The following is a 17,955-nucleotide window of genomic DNA, read 5'->3' as shown; positions in this document are numbered from 1 at the left end:
GTTCGTTCTGTCTCTATTGCATGCCTTGTTGAATATGAGGAAACTTTCCAGTCTGTGAAACAATTGTTGATTAGCAAGTTTCATGATCCTAAATTACAATAAGCATCAGCCCATTTCTAACTGCTGAGGATGTCTCATCCTGCTAAAGTCTCAGACCTATGTTTAGGAACAAGATGCCAAAGCACAGTGAACAATAAATAAACAAGTATACCAATGGACAGAGGGGCACCCTATTGTTACAAGAATAAGTCATCTCCATAATCACTTTCACTCTTATGATCTCTACTGATTATAGAACTGTTGCAAATATCATAATCTTTAAAAAAAATCTCATTGGATGATTCCCGAGCTTCATACAAATAATTGAGAACCCTGTTTCCACATTACCTGGCAAAGAGAACACAGAAAATTATAGAAAATCATCGAGCAAACATAGCTATCTAGGGATCTGCTCTGAGTCTATTTTTTCAAAAAGAAAGATACATTACAGAGATAGCATGGTCATGGATTTGTCATTCATTAGTTTCAGCCATGCATGTTTTTATATATTTACTTCTTAAAGAAAATAATATTGTTCTGCTTCCTTCCATATTTTATGTATGGTATCATCAATCTGAAACTTGATTTTTGGTTGCTAATATATTTTAAAGTTTTATTCATGTTGATGCTCATAGGCCTAGTTTAATTCATCTTTGACTGCTTATCCTTTCTCTTATTAACGAATATTAATGTTTTAAGATTTGTTTATTTAACTTTTAACTTTCACAAAAAATCTGCAGTCCGTGTTCTTTACAGATCTCTTGGGCACATTTACTAGATAGAGTTCATTGTATTGTATATTTAGGGTTGAAGTTTATGAGATAAAGAAAATATGCACCTTCAAATTTGCTAGATATTGCCAAGTTGTTCTCTAAACAATTTTTTATTCTACCACAGTATATGAGAGTTCTGCTGTTCCATATATTTTGCTCACATATGCCACTATCAAACATTTAATGTTTTGCCAAACTAATAAGTCTGAAATTATATCTAATTGTGGTTTTCCCCTTGTAAGGGAAGCTAGGTAACCTTTCATATGTTTATAGGACAATATTTTTTCTCTTTTCTGTGAATTACATGTTCATATCTTCACCCTATTATTCTACTGAGTTTTCTTATGCGTTATTTTTCATTAATTTGTAAGCATTCCTTAAAAATCATGGATCATAATTTGTTTTGTTATATGCTTTGCAGAAACCCTTCTCGGTCTGTGGAGTATCTTCTTACTTTATTTGTAATATTTGTTGTGTAACATTGGTTTAAATTGAAATATACTCAGCTATATACTTTATTTAATAGTATGTGCATTTGTTTCATTTTTTACCCTACCTCAAGGTTAGAAATAAGATCTTTTATATTTTTTTCTAAACTTTGTATATTTTTCATCCATCTGGAATTTATTTTTTTCTGTACAGTGTGAGGTAGGGGTTTAACTTTATTTTTTTCCCACAGGGATACATCATTTCTCAGCAGCATTATTAAATAGTCATATTATCCCTACTAATTTTTAATGTCATCTCTCTCATATTAAGTTTTCATAGATATGTGAGATGGGAATATGCTATTATACTTTGATGACTTTGTATAAGCTATTACCTCTGTCCAGAATGTCCTTCCCCAGTCTGTTGACTTGCAAATATTCTCCTCTCCTATTAAGTCTCAGTTTAAATGTCATCTTCTTTATGAAATAGCTCTCACCTTTCTTTCCCCTTCTGTGTGTTGATTATAACCTTCATTGCCACGTGTATTGCACCATAGATATTCATGTAGAGAGAGTTTTCACTGCCAGATTTTTAGCTTTTTGGAGGCTAAACACATTGTCCTGTTATTTTGTACTGTCAAGTACCTTGTAGATATTTAATAAGACTATCTAAAGGAATAAATTAATGAGTGAATCTTCGAAACAGAACAGCTTGAGTGACACTTGGTAAATCTGAATAATTCATCTTCATATCTCTGGTCTATCTTTTTCCCTTGTTTTGCTGACTTTATGTAGAGATTTTAACATAGCTATTATGGATGGCATTTTTCTTTTTAAAATTTGCTATTTATATCTATAATTTGTAGTGTAATATAGCATAATGCTATTTTACTTGTTAGATTCTTTTCATTGTTTTTAAATAATGTTGTCTGAAAACTGAATTAGCAACATCACCTATATGGTGACACTGCTTTGTCCAAAAATCCCCAAAGCTGCCTTGTTAAGAGATAAGGGAAGCTTTGTACTCTAGGCAAGCTGTTATTTGGTACATATAGCTAAAATCTATAAAGCACATCCAAGACTGTAAACTCACTCAATTTTACATAATTATTTTTGAATACTCTATGGTGCCTTATAAAATGTAAGGACTCTATAAATAGTTATTGAATATTTTCATGATAGTAAACATGTGTTTCATCACCTGCCTTACTCTTGAGAAGATTTTACAAGGTCTGTCAATCTTATAGGCAATAAAGAACATAGCTGATTTCTATATATTGTTTCCATCAAAGCTTATGCATGTGGCAAATCAGAACAGAAATGGGCATTGGTGACATGACCTTGAAGTTGCCATAATCACTAGCTTCTGGTATTATTTGAGAGTAGATTTAGATCACTTATTGCTGGGGTTGTTTTCACTTACAGGTAACCCTCAAAAGATTAGCAGCCCTTCTTTACTACTGTTAATTTTGTCATTGACCGAACTCACAGTAAAAGATGCAACCATCAAATCCTAACTCAATAGAGTGAACAACAAAGTCTGCATATGAAAGCATGGTCTTCAGAATTTCATGCTCACCCAGTTATTTAGGCTGCAAGACCTACTTGTCTCGGAGTGTAGAAGCTTGGATTTACGTGATTTGCTGACCACTGCTTAGAGGTCAGCAAATCATGCGTAGTTAGCTCTGTTTTGTTTAAACGAGTCTAGTTACAAACTAGTGTACAGCATTTCTGCACAAAGTTATGCTACGTCTCTATTTCCCCTAATTCACTTAAGGAAAGAGCAATCCCTTTCAAGATTTCACCCAAATCATTCTTTTAAGCTGTTCTTAACACCCTGAGCTTTTCTCTTGAGCTTTCTTTTCCTTATCCCTAGAAATAACCTTTCATCATTGGCCTTTGAAGGTGTTCAGTCTACATAATTTCCCAAGTGGGGCCTTTCAGTTTTGGACCTGGTTACCTTATTAAGCCCTTTAATTTTTCATTGTTAACTCTTTAACTTTTTATCTGGTGAATTTCCTTTTCGAACACGTCTTGTCTCTACTCTCCTGTGCTTTCTTTTCATTACGTGCATAACAATTTTCCACTTCTTTCCCAATACTAGCACTTGGGTTCCAAATATTCTTATTTGCCTCTTGTTCATTTCTCTATTTTTTTAAAAAATCTGTTTTATCTCAAATTAGTGTTCTAAGTCCCAAATTTACATTTAAAGGTCGTAAATAACTCTTATCTACAACCTCTGCCAGACTCTTCCTCTCTTTAGAGTTCAGTTTCCCTGTCTATAAAATGAGGAAGCTGGAAGAGATCTCTAAGGTCTGCTTCAGCATAAACAGTGCGACTCTGACAATAAGAGGATTTGTCATATTTGGCACACCTCAATTGATTAGGGGTTATTTACCACTGTATAGTCTATCTATGATTGCATGGCCATTGGCACATTAGATATAAAGCTGCATCATGCAAAAGGAGCAGCAGACAGTTCTAGCATCACAGTTGTATTTGTCTTAGCACAATGTGAGACCTGACTGGGAGAAGAGAAAGCAGCAAAAGCACAAGAAGCTGCCAAAAGGTGAACTGCAATAGGATAGTCACAGGCAAAGATACAAGTTGAAATGTCTTCTTGACACCCCAGAAGATGATAACTAAAAGGAACTAGCCCAGTGTCAGGACTTCTGGGTGAGAATTAACAGAAAGGAGAAAAAGAATTAGAACTCTGCTATCAGAAAAGAAAAGCTTATTTTGTTTCCTTAAAAATGTATTTTCTCAGATTATGAGTTTAGAGGTCAATGAAACAGAGTAACAAACAGTGCAAGATCTACCAACAGATGCAGAGGCATGTTTAAGGGGAGAATGGAGAAGGGAACATGAGCCCCAAATCCTTAGTCTTTTGTCATCCCCAAATAAAAATTACCCAATCACCCAAAGTATAATTTCTGAATGTAATGAACAGAAATAGATAAACTTTATTTTTAGCTCCTATGTTTCTCGGATTGTGAGTTGGCTAAGATATTTGTTAGTCTGCCTCCCATTTGCTAGATTACTGATCGCATTATACGACTATTATGTCATTCAGGTAGTATAAGAAATACAATTATGGTCCCTTCATTCTGTTTGGTAGACAGCATATCAAGGGGCAGGAAATGGTCTATTTCAGAAAAGCAGTTCTTTCTGAACAAGGAGGATTCTTGCAAAGAATTTTCTTTTTCTGTTCTTTTTTTTTTTGTTAGAAAGAGTTTTGCTCTTATTGCCCAGGACGGAGTGCAATGGCACAGGCTCAGCTCACTGCAACCTCCGCCTCCCGGGTTCAAGCATCTCTCCTGCCTCAGCCTCCTAAGCAGCTGGGATTACAGGTACCCATCACCATACCCAGCTAATTTTTGTATTTTTAGTACAGACGGGGTTTCACCATGTTGGCCAGGCTGGTCTCAAACTCCTGACGCAGGTAATCCTCCCACTTTGGCCTCCCAAAGTGCTGGGATTACAGGTGTGAGCCACTGTGCCTGCCCAGACTTTCTATTTCCTGAAAAGAAAATTGATAAGCTTTCTGTCTTCTGGAAGTTTGTTTTATTGAAAAGTGTTTTTTCTTTTTCTTTTTTTTAGTTCAGAGGCATATGTGCTACAAGTCCTTCCGGGAAATGAGTGACTGGATTGAAACAAATTTAAAGTTAAAACGTCTTTATATGCAAGTCAGGTAGTTGTTATTCCTATATTCATTTTGCATGAGTATTTAGAGGTTCAGAGTGGTTAAGTTGAAGCTGGTCACATGAAAAAAGAAGTGAATCTGGGATTTAAATCCAGATCTCCTGATTTTAAGTGCTATGGTCCTAAGACTACACTCCTAAAGGCTTTCCCCAAGACTGTGAGAAGGGTGAATTCCTTACACATTCTTAATCTGCATGTACTTAGTAAATTAATCATGTGAATGTAACAGACATAATGAGCATCTTAGCAGAATCACTGAATGACCACCTGTGGCTTCCCTGATATCTCCCCTCCCAACCCATAGGTCACATTGTGAAACCAGGACAGCTTTCTTTCTTTCTTTCACAGTTTCCTCTTTAGGCTTTGTATGGCTAATGGTGCCATATACACCAGAGCTTCCTGGCAGAAGGGGGACCCATTCACTGATTCCTTGAAAGAATCTTTCACTATATATTAAATGAGTCATCACACCATGCAGGTGACTGTGTGAGATACAATGGGCACTAAGAACATAACTCAGGCATCATAGAAAGTTTATGCTAATGGATATAGCAGCCTAGTCTCCTTTGCTTTGTGTAATTGGAAAAAGTTTCAGGTGATTGAAGTTTGGAGGAAATTAAGAAAAGAAATCTCAGTTTAAATAACCAAAAAGTCCTGTATGAAAACGAAGTGGTGCTGATTCTTATTTGGTTCTAAAATATAGTCCAACTCCTAAGCACACGTTTTCAAATATCAAAGTTGAATAAATGCTGCAAACGTGAAAGTTGTTAACGGTACCCTGTGTCTCTCTCCCCACTGGAGTAAATTAACTCAAGATTGCTTCCATTAGCCTTTCCTCTTCTCATCCCCCCATCTGCCTGGAGGAAAATGCTTGCTGATGGCACTTCCTGGCACGACAGCAATTGTGATATTTTCAGTGGGCTTTGCCTTTTGGTGCTCCCTGAGCTCGGTGACCCACCCGTGCTGGCCAGAGATGCATTAACCAGGTCCCTCCTGCACAGGAGAAATTCCTTTCATTCATCAACAGATAAGGAGTTTTGACAAGACTCTCTGGGGAGCAAAAGGGAGAAAACACACACACACACACACACACACACACACACACACACACACACACAAGATTGCCCTGTAATATTGAGAAACACAAAGTAAAGGGACCAAAAAAAGACCGAAGGAAGCTTTAAGGTGGCCAGGGCAGACAGGGAGTCTGTTATCAGAATTAAACGCGATGCAGTCCAGAGCCCTGCTCTCTGTTTCTACCTGCTTCTTCTCAATGTCACTATCGGCCAGGAGTTTGATAAAAAACAGATCCCCAGAAGTATTCCAGTAACTCCTCAGGACCACCAGGGCAAAAACAAAAACATTCAGGGCTTGACACTTACCAGGGCAACTTGCCAAGCTTATCACATGTGAAAAGAGCTGCTCAGAGAGAATAATCTTGCTCGTGTTCACAAGGTGGGGTGTTAAGTCTCAGAGAACCCAGGGCATTTTCCACCAAGAGCAGCCTAGAAGGGTTGGAAATAGCACTTTTCTATGAACTGCCAGAAAGGGCAATTATACATTTTATGTAAGGAAAGGCTGAAGGAGAATTTGAAAGGTCATTGGAGGGAGAATGTGGAGAATTAGTCTACCTTCTAGCCTTCAAGTCTGAATAGACTGGAATAACTCTACCTTACAAGAATATCTCATACAGTCTTTATGTAAATCTTTTCTGCAAACCTGGTCTGGAGGAAATTCTGACACCCAGCCTAACACTTCCAGGATGTATTTCTTTCTTTTTCTGCAAGCTTCATTGAAGATAATAATAGCACACACTGCTAACATCCTTGAGTGCTTACTGTGTGCAGACAGAGTCCTAAGCCTCTTACCTGTATCTTTTTCATATGATCCTCATAAACGCCCTATGAGGTAGATATTATTACTATCCTCATTTTCCGGATGAGAAAACTGAGGTGCGAAGAACAAGCCTAAGGTCATACAGCTAATAAGTGAAATAGCAGGGATCTAAATCTGCTTCTCATTGAATTCTCATACTTTTAAATAATTATTCACAGGGATACTCCCCCATTTCTCATTTCAAGTTTCTCTGTGTGCTAAATAACCTTCTTCCCTCTGAGCCTTTCTCCTCTTGTGACTTAAGTCTGATAACTCTTCTTTAGGCTTCTGATCTCCCTAATAAAAATTTCCCCCAATATTCTGTGAAACATCTAATGTGTTGTTTTAGGTTTAAATATAGGTCAGCTTGTATATGTTATATCGTATATGCCCTATATCATATTGTTATATGTGTTTTCAGCTGGAGTATCACCTATTTGATTTGCATGCCTTATAACTCCATATAAGTGCTATAAAGTTTCAAGTTTCTGGTCTATTAAGATAAACCCTTATATGTCAAATTGGACCCTCAGCCTTCAGATATGGCTTTTCATGTTAGCAGCTACACCCACACATTCCATCCCTTATGCAAATTTGTCGTGAAGTTTGCGAGGTTTGGTGCTTCTGATGTTGCTGCTTTCCTTAACTGCAGGCAGTCATCACGCTTTGTTAAGATGGTGGCAAAGCAGTAAAGTCTCTGTGACTCACCTCAATGGAAACCAGTTCCATTTTTCCTCAAAACTCAGGAGGGATCTAGTTCATGACCTGATTACTCACACCTTAATCATGAAGATGGTGCTGATCACAGTAGCACACACCCGTAGTCCCAGCCACCGAGGAGACTGAGGCCAGAGAATCCCTTGAGGCCAGGAATTTGAGGCTGTAGTGCACTATGAGCCTGTGAATAGCCACTGCACTCCAACCTGGGCAACATAACAAGACGCTTCTCTCAAAAAAGAGAAAAAAAGGAAGAGGGTAAGTTGGGCTTTTTTTATCAAACAAAACTTGTATTCAATGGGCTAACAAATACATAGAGTGTCTACCACTAGCCAGACATGTTGTAGGTGCTACCTCTAAGTCAGTGAAGAAAACAGATAATAAATCTCTGTCTCTTGAATATTATTCTCTGGTGAGGGGTCATAGATACACAATATATTAATTATGTCAGAGAACTTGGTAAATGAGAAATAGGAAGTTCATTCAGCTAAATTAATTCAACAACTCTTTGTTAAATACCAAGTGTATATTGTACGTGTTTATCAGTTGTTGGCGTTAAAGCAGGAATCAGAAAGATATGATTCCAGTCATCATGTTACTTACATTCTTGAGGACTGTGCCCATTATTTAACTGTTTGTTCTCACATGCATTTCTTACCATTCTCCTGCTCCTCTGAAGGTGAGAGAGAAGAGGAAGTTAGTCTTTACAGAGTATATTTCCTAGATTCCCCTGCCAAATGGCACTTGATGAGCAGCAGACACTAACCAAAGTCTGGGGAAACACAAGAAAGGAGTGGCCTTGCTTCTTCTTTCTCTGTCTCAGGTGCTGGCTGCCTTTCCTCTAAACTCTAGCTCCTGCTGCCTCCTGATTGAGCCTCCTCCTTTCTAGGCTCTTGTGCCTCCAGCCCTTCGCATAGCAGTGACTTTTCTTCTGTGTTGCCTACAATCTCCATTTAATTTCTCAGCCTTCATGATCTATGTGGCCAAATCCTTGAATTGAATTCTCTTTTCGAAAGAGCTGAACCGGTTTTGGTTTTTCTCATGGGCCCCTGAGTGGGGAAGTAAGTTTTCAAAGAGTTATTACAAATGTGATTAGCAAAACAAAAGTAGCAGTGAGGTAATATAGATTGTACAAGAAGAGCCCTAGTTTGCTGGGGATGCCAAAGCAAACTGTAAGAAACTGGGTGACTTATACAACAGAAACCTATTTTCTCAGAGTTTTGGGGTCAGGAAGTTCAAGATAAGGTGTCTGTAGGTTTATTTCTTCTGAGGGCTCTGTCCTCAGCCGCCCTCTCCCTGTTGTCTTTAGCCTGGTCATGTCTCAGTGCTTGAATATCCCTGTGTCTCTTCTTATAAAGAGACTAGTTAGATTGGATTAGGACCCACCCAAAGAGCTTCACTTTACCTTAATCACATCTTTAAAGATCATCTCTTCAAATACACTCACATTCTGAAGTGTTGGGACCTCAGGCTCCGTCATATGAATTTTAGAGGGTACTTAATTCAATCCATAACACCGACCTAGGTGAAAGGCCAGGTAGGCTCAGCTAAGAAAGGCTTCAGCAAATAGAGTAGCAGGGAAAACATTGGTGGCCATATATGCATTTGTTTGATTTTCACATATTTGACATATGTTACAAATGCAACGTGCTAGCCACTGGATATACAGATACAGATAAGATGTTCTCTTCTGTGATTGACATTGGGTAGGAGAAATGGACAAGGGGTAGAATAATTAAAATATAATGTAGTTCATCTCAGGATGGGTTAAGTATCAGAAGTAGCTGGAGAATGGAGAACAGGGGAATCTCAGCCTATTAAGAAGGTCAAGAATGGCCTCCTCTGAGTAGATGTCATCCAAAGTGAATCTTAAAAATTCAAGTGTTGGGCAAGTGAAAAAAATCCAAGAGTGGGAAGAAAATTCCCAGTAGATGCAAGAGCATGTTTTCTAGAGATTAGACTTGTAAGTGAAAGATAGTACAGCATATTCATCCTTCATAAAACTGAGAGGACAGCTTCTTTTTTGGAGTGTGTGTGTGTGTGTGTGTTTGTGTGTGTGAACTGAATAATACTTCTCTGTATTCATTGATGCAGTGTTCTTCATAGCACTTTAAAAATATTGGGATATCTTGGCGCTAACGCTTAGATTCTTATTTGTTTATTTTGGATTGTTTCCCTCTATGCAAGAACATCATGCCATTTTTCCTTGATAATCATGTCTCTAACTTTGGTGTGACCACCTCTCCTTTGGCATCGGTGATCCTGGGGGCCTCGGACAGTGCTACTCCCAAGAAGTTGCTGAGAATGTTCATTAGAACAACAGGAAAGGCTTTTAAAACTCTGCTTTGTAACTTTTTGCACCTATATTCTTAATAAGGATGTGTCTTTTATTTAGCCATGTCACTGTGGTTAATGAAGTATTACACAGTAGGCGGCCCACATGATTGGCCCAAACCAATGTCAAAAATTATATTAAAATGGAAAGTTTTATCTTGTTGCTCTTTTCAGCTGTTTCAGTAGATCTCTTTCTTCCCTGCCTGGTGTCATTCACAAACATTTAAAATGACTCTATTGTAAATTTCTAGCTTGAAGAATAAGCAATTTGTCCAATGACATTATTTAAGAAGTATAGTAATTTAAGAATAATGTTTATAATACCCATAAACAAGCCATACACATTTGAAGCTTTTTCACTTTATCATATATATCATAGATAAAATACTTAGAGTTCCCCTGGAAGATTCATTAAAATCCTCAGATGGGTTTTTTTTTTTTTTTTTTTTTTTCTGGGAAAATGGTGGTTTAGTAATTCTAAAGAGGTTTCCTCAGATATTATCCATATTCAAGCAAAAGGGCATTTGAGCATTTATTTAATCAGTGTCTGTAGTAGATTTAGGAGTAGATGCTTTTTCTTCTCATTAGGACCAAATTGCATGCTATTGACAAGGATTAAAAAAATGCCACATGCATTTTTCCAGCAATTAAGATTGAGAACATTTGATTGGGGACTTTCTGGGGTTTTAGACTGCCTTGCATTTCCACCTCTGAAGAGGAAATAGATTCTAAGTTATAGCAAGAGAGCACTGAGTTAGATGTAAAGAAGAACTTTGTGTCTCAGACTGATTAAACACTGGAGCAAATTAGCAGGGAAGCTTATGGAATCGCCATCTGTGGAGATACTTCAAAAATAGAATTCACAATTTTTTTCTTTGGATGATTTAGGAAATGCCCCTACTGGCAAGGAGATGGACCAAATGGGCTCTTGAAATCCTTTTTGGTTCTCTGCTCCTAAGAGTCTTCCTATACAGTTCTTGGAAGTATTTATTTCCTAAGTAGAATATAGAACAGAATGCCTTTAGTAAAGGTAGGCTGTGCATGTGAGTGTGTGTGTGTGTGTGTGCGCGTGTGTGTGTGTGTGTACATGTCTTTAGGTAGAAGGATGAGAAGGGAATATCGTATGATTTGAAAAGCAAACTTATCATATGCTAACCAGTTATGTTTACCTATGTCAAATACATAGGACTTTCTTAGACTTTCTAGCCTCTTGCTGCTTTTCTGACTGCTCACTCTCTGTCCATTCTCTGCCCACACATCAAGTGTTGGCCTCATCCTGTGTCCTACTCTCTACTCTCTTTTTCTTTCACACTTGTCTCCCCCAATACAGCTTTATGTTCTCCTGAGGTTCTGTCCTTGGATAACTTGAAAAATCTGCTTCCACAGCCATGGATGTTTCTCTGGGTGTCAAAACTGCATTCCAACTACCTGGTGAATATGTCCACCTGACAAGACCTTTCAGCAGATTCGGCTCAACTTGTCGTAAACTGAAGAGGCAGGAGAACAGAAAAGGGTCTCCACTCTGCCCTTCTATGGTTCCTCTTGTAGCCTTTTCCACCCCACCTACCATCCCAGCCGTTCTTTCCAGGCTCACCTTCTGGACCATTATTAGCCTTTTAGCCTCATCCAGTACAGCCAACCTCTCCCCAACCCACATGCCTCACACGTGGCCAAAGAGTCACAGAAACTTGTGCCCAACCCTCTCATCTGCCAGCACAACATTCTCAGGGCTTCTAGCTCTGTAGCTCATTCACCCCTCCCAAGCTACCTATCCTCTTTGCCTACAGTATTTCGTCTGCCTTGAATAATCTTCCCACCTTGACTGTAAAATTGTCTCGATACAAGGTGTCTCATGTTTACGGTCTCAGTTCATCTTCTTAGGAAGTCATACTGAACCTTCCCTCATGTGTATCAATTGTCCTCTGCCCAAGAACCTGCAGGCCATTCTTCACATGACTTTGGAAAAGGCACATAACATGAGGATTGGATCACTCCGTATCTGGGGCTATATTGTGTACATCACATCCCAGCTATGAAACCCTGATGGGTGACTTAATCTCTTAGTGTCTATTTCTCCAGCTATAAAATGGGAATAAATGTAATGCTATCCCAAAGGAGTGAGGACAAAAGCGCCCACCCAGGTACTCGGAAGAATAAAGAGATAAATGGTCCCTTCATTCAAAGAGGTTTAAGTCAAGTAACTAATAATATGCATAATTCCAGTAACTGTATTAAGCTGTGAGTGTAATATCATCATCACAGTCATCACCACCACCACCACCACCATCATCATCATCCCAACTAACTTTACTTCAGTGCTTGAAATCCTGCCCAGCATTGTTCTAAAGTAAATGAATAATTCAGGAGGTATATACTAGTAGACGTGTAGTGAAAGCTTTTAGAACAATTAGGCAAAGCAAGGTCATTTACACTTGTTGGTCTTTCTTCCTGCTACAGCAGAGCAATTCTCTGTAGCACAGCCTTAAGTGTTTATTAGTCTATTTTTAAATCACTGAAACTACTTGTCTCTTACCACAACCCATGAAAGATTGTGCTACAATATACTAGACAGAAGTTCCAGCAAATTTCTTTTTGTGGGTTATACTTTTCCTCTAATCATTTCAACAAACCTAATGTCCCATGATTTCATTATAAAGCAGTAATGTCAATGTTTAATTATTATGCTTAGTGTTTGTAGTTATCTCACTGCTTCTAGGTTGTTTGTTCCCCTAAGGTGCTATACCATATACATCCACTCCTTTATTCCTGTAAGAGATTAGTCATAAGTAGCCAAACTTTAGTTATCGTTGAATTTGTCTTGGCCTTCATATTGCCTTTTATTTATTCAAAGTTATCTGGCAAGCTCTCAAAAATGTAAATGTCACTTCATCTGGAGTAATGATTGTGATAATAAAAAGATAAAACCAATAATAAATAAAAGAAAAATATAAAAATAATGATACCTTCCATCAGTTTACTACCTTATAGTGTACAAAACACTTTCTACATCAATTATTGTGAAATTTCATCTTATATGGAGATTGGGCTCTCAAACCAATATGTAAGATGAAGATTGCCTACAGTTAAAATTACCCTTAAAAATTCCTTAGGAAGTGCCACATGCAATATCAACATACCATTTCTCAGTAAATCCAAAGACTTCTTTTTTCTTCTGCTATTGGAACAGATCACTGTTTCTTTGGTTAAGCTCCAGCTGAAGCAGTTGGCTTGCGTTTAGGGACCATGTTGCATGAAAAATAAGTATCTTTAAACACTAGAATCACACTCCTGCACCATCAGGTGCTCACATTCTGAGAAGCAGCCACAGGGAGACAGAAGCACAACCAGAAACAGCCTCCCATGTCACTCTCACCCGCCGGCATGTGCTCAGGTCCTGGAGGGCTGTGCGGATTGGCCCACGCCCCTGCGCATTGCCCTCTCCATCTCTGTTTGTCTTTCTCTCTGCCTCTGATTTTCTTTACCCTTTTATGAGGTATGAGGGGATAGGCATATAGCTGAATACGTTTAAGTCAAAAAAGCTCATTATATACAATTGTTGTATCTCATTTGAGTATCTTAACAAGCTGAAGAGGTAGCTAGAAATAATGAAGCCATTTCACAAGTGAAAATATACTGAAGCTTAGTAGGATTGCAAGATTGTACAAAAAAATGCAAGATATCCGGTTAAATTTTAGTATCCGACAAGCAATGAATACTTTTATAGGATAAGTATGTCCCATACAATATTTGGGGCATACTTGTACTAGAACTATTTTTTTGTTTAACTGAAATTCAAATTTAACTGGGCATTCTGTATTTTATCTGAAACACTTGCCAGAGCCATTGCTTGGCTTTATGTTTTCTAGCTTCCACACTCCTTATATTAGATAACAATGCTCTCATATTTTGAATGTATTAATTCCATATTTTACTTACATTTGAACAACTTACTTTTCTACATCATGTTTATGTTTGAAATGACTTTATGTTTGAAATGACTTTACATTTGTTTTACTAAATTACTTAATTAAAAAACAAACACTATAGAAAACATATTTTCTTATTCAGATAGTCCATAAATTAAAAATCAGTCAATTCTTGATGAGAAATTGAGCATCTCTTTGTTTTATACTTTTAAAGATGAAATACTCCATGAATCTGATTTTAGGAAATGGTGTGAAATCCAGGGAAAGGTTGTAAATATAGTGAAGGTCTTTGCTATTCAGATGGAATGGAAAATGTTTAAGCCAAAAGAGAGAGAGAGAGAGAGAGAGAGAGAGAGAGAGAGAGAGAGAGAGAGAATGCTCACATTCACAAATATATTGGGCTTGTACTCATTATGACATCATTAATAGCCAATTAGAAAGTTCTCTTGGTATTCAGCCTTCTGACTCCATTTCACAATAATTGGTATTGATAGCATTTTATTGCTGCTATATACTTTGCTAACACCAAGACCAATATATTCTGATCCAGAAAAACGTGATGTTTTAACAAGACAAGCACAATGTTATGTTATTTTTGCTAGGCCATGTTACCTGGCAGGCAATCATGGCTCTGGATTTTAACATTGTTTTCCAAAAATAACAATCATCTAATGTTTAGTTTGGCTAAAACAGTGATCGTGACTGGCCACCTGTTAGAAGAAAAATAAGACATTCCTGTAGATGAAAGATCTGAGGTAAATCATGAAAGGTTTTCAAGAAAGGTGGTAGTGTGTTCTATTGGCTACTCTAAAAAAATGTTAAGAAGTGAGGAAAATTAGATAATAGACAAAAGTCTGAGTATTGCAAGCCTTGATTTATTCTTTAAATGCCCCCAAAATGCTACTAAGGATGAAAGGCTCAGACATTTATGACATTTAAATTGGAACAGCATTGTAACTCTTAAACTGGTTGTCAGATTCCTCGCAGAGGATTAAGGATCTCAAGAAGTTCCTATGGCCAGGACAGCTGACTTTAAAGCCACGATTTAACCAAGAAGCCAATGCAGGGGAGCCCAGCGTTTGTGAGGCTGTGCCCTGAAGCACACATGACTGGAATAATTCTTGGCCCTGCCACCTGCTAACCCTATGTTTCCGGGAAAGTTTCCCCTCTAAATATCAGTTTCCTCATCTGTAAAATAGTAATAAAAATGTTCTTAGTGTGGTTTTGAAGGAATTAATTGAGAAATCCGTGGGAGTAAAAAAGTAAAGTGCTTATCCTATAATAAATATCCAATAAATGAAGCTATGATTATAAATGATAAGTTATTTGAATAAGGAGAGTAAGAATTTTTTGTTTATTTGTCAACTCTTTCATTCAACAAACATTTAGTGAGTGTTGTTTGACACTGTTCTCAGTGCTGGAGAATCAGAATTGAATCCCAGCCTGACATTCTCTCTCTGGCACCTTTCCATGTTCTTTCAGCCCAATTTTCTACTCCAATAACAAGAGGGTGAAAAATGTAGAGCTTACAAAGTGAGTAAGTGATAGTATGGAATGATATTTCTTGTGCCTTGAAACTGTATGTCTTATTATACCTTAATACATACAACATCTATGTGAGGCATCATATTGCCTTACTACAGATGAGGAAACTGAGGCACATGGAGTTTTAATAGCATATCTAAGTTAGCAAATGGCAGAGCTGGGGTTTGTGCCTAAGTTTGCATGACCCGGAGCTATGCTCTCTTAACCACTTTAGTCAGGAGAAAATGTCTGAGCGCCCCTAAATAGATGATTCACCATCCTGACATGTGAGAAAAATGGAAAGCCCAAACCTTTCTTCATTTCTGTGGTCACTAAAATGATCTTATCTTGCATTCATTCAGCATGAAAACTGAAAGTTAATTCAAAGTGCCATTGTATCAGTTCCCTAGTTCTCATCCATGAATATGTACTCATTAACATTTATGTAACTAGTCCCTCTTATTGCTGATGTGATCAAAATCAAAGGGTTAATGAACTAAGCCACCCTTGCTAAAATAATCTTTGCAAAACCACATGTGGTAATTCTAATGAGCTATTTTACAGTAAATGTACTTACAAAGAGCATGAAGGAAACAAAGAAGCTGAGTTCTTGAAGTCAAATTAAAAATCAGTTTAGAAAAGCCAGTCTGGGTCCATCTAAAATACATTTTAATCCCACACTATTTTTTCACAAAAGATGCAGGGCAATTTGTGTGTGGATAGCCATTCTTTTTTTTTTTTTTTTTTCCTCCTTTTTTAATGACAGGGTCTCACTCTGTCACCCAAGCTGGAGTGCAGTGGCGTCGTCACAGCTCACTGCAGCCTCAACCTCACTGGGCTTAGGTGATCCTCCCACCTCAGCCTCCCAAGGAGCTGGGACCACAGACAAGCACCACCATTCCCGGCTAATTTTTTGAATTTTTTTGTAGGGATGGGGTTTCACCACGTTACCCAGACGGGTCTGGAACTCCTGGGTTCAAGCAATCTGCCCACCTTGGCATCCCAAAGTGCTGGGATTACAGGTGTGAGTCACTGCACCTAGCCTGGATAGCTACTCTTAAACACCCATAGAGAAATTAGATGTAAACTTTAGTAAGGGGAAACTGAGTCACCAAAAGACTAAAATATGTCTATTCTTCAGAATGAGAATTTAAATTGATAATAAATAAAAACCAAAAATCCTACCTTGATGCCTATTTCTGTGAATTTCAAGTAGGTGTATTTATTTGCCTACTTGTTGACATGAATATTTTAATATTGTTATTTTGAAATACCATAATATTTCATGTTATGTTTTCATAATTATAATAATATATTTTATAGCCTAGTGGGGAAATAAACAATGCTCAAATGTGAAATGAAAAATATGAGATTCCAAATGAATCAAAGAATCTGGAGATTCCAAAGAATCTTTGATTCTTTGATTCAATCTTTGATTGAACAGAGGAAAAATCTGTGTTCAGGGCAATCACAGCCTGAATCTCATGATGAGTTCTACTGTGGGGGCAGCATTTCTGAAGACAGTGGACATATTATTAATGATAAACATAGAGGAATGCTTGGTCAATGGACTTCTCCAAATAATATATAGAGAAACAAAAAGCAAAGAAAAAATAGGAGATCTACATCTTCACATTATTCCCACAGTAGCTTCTTATCAGTAGAGTGGCTAACTTAATGTCTCTCCCAGCACTCCTGCACCCAAAACAAATAGTCATTTTAAAACTCAACAAAATAAAGTCATTCAGCTGCCACAGATGGATAAAGTCATCACCAAGAAGGCATTTTAACAATGAAAAAATTTTGCTTTTAGCAAGATTCTTCCTAGGCATTCATGTTTTAACTTTTCTTTCTCCTTCACTCTTGTTTCCCTTCCTACACAGCCAATTTCATTCTCCAACTTATCAATTATTTTTGTACAGTGCCTCTCCTTTCATCCTTTTAGATATCCATTTACCACCCTAATCAACATTTCATGACCTCAAAACTTTCTTGTTTTTTTTTTTTCTGTCCTGTCTTTTTTGCTGTTTTAGTTTCCTGTTTTCTCCGTGCCTACCCCACACACTCTACTCTGTTCAAAACACTCTAAAGCCATCAGCAACACATCTATTTACTCTCAATCTCTGGGATATTTGTCCTGAGGAGGCCATAGAACATTCGGATGGTCTTTTAAGATTTATTGGTAATGAAGAAAGGGATACTGGCCTGAGATAAGGTGTCTGAAGGTGTTCTGAACATGGAAATGTTCTCTATACATGAGATGACTGTCTTTATTTTGCAGCACCAGATGTGTTTCAATTCAGAATGTCGTATTAGATGGCAACCTGGACTGGGGCCTTCTTACTGACTTGGTGTCATGAGTCAGCCCTTTCCCTTCTCTGTGCCTCAATGTTTTCAGAAATGAGATGAGGGACCACTCAAGGTCTGGGAATTCTGAAATAGAAGTAGGACAGGTGTTTAAAAAAAAAAAAAGGTGGGATTGGGGGGAAACAACGAATTCTTCTGAAAGAGGACATATATTACCAAGGAGCTGAATGTATGAGGAGGTTCCACAATCATTTTTAACTTCAGTTTGGGGCAAACAATTTGAGTGACATCTAGATTAACTGTGTATTTTTTTTTTTTTTTTTTTTTTTT

The sequence above is a fragment of the Rhinopithecus bieti genome, unplaced genomic scaffold (assembly GCF_001698545.2).
Source record: "Rhinopithecus bieti isolate Rb0 unplaced genomic scaffold, ASM169854v2 scaffold_26532, whole genome shotgun sequence".
NCBI classification, from domain to species: Eukaryota; Metazoa; Chordata; class Mammalia; order Primates; family Cercopithecidae; genus Rhinopithecus; species Rhinopithecus bieti.
Note: the sequence above shows the minus strand (reverse complement) of the source record.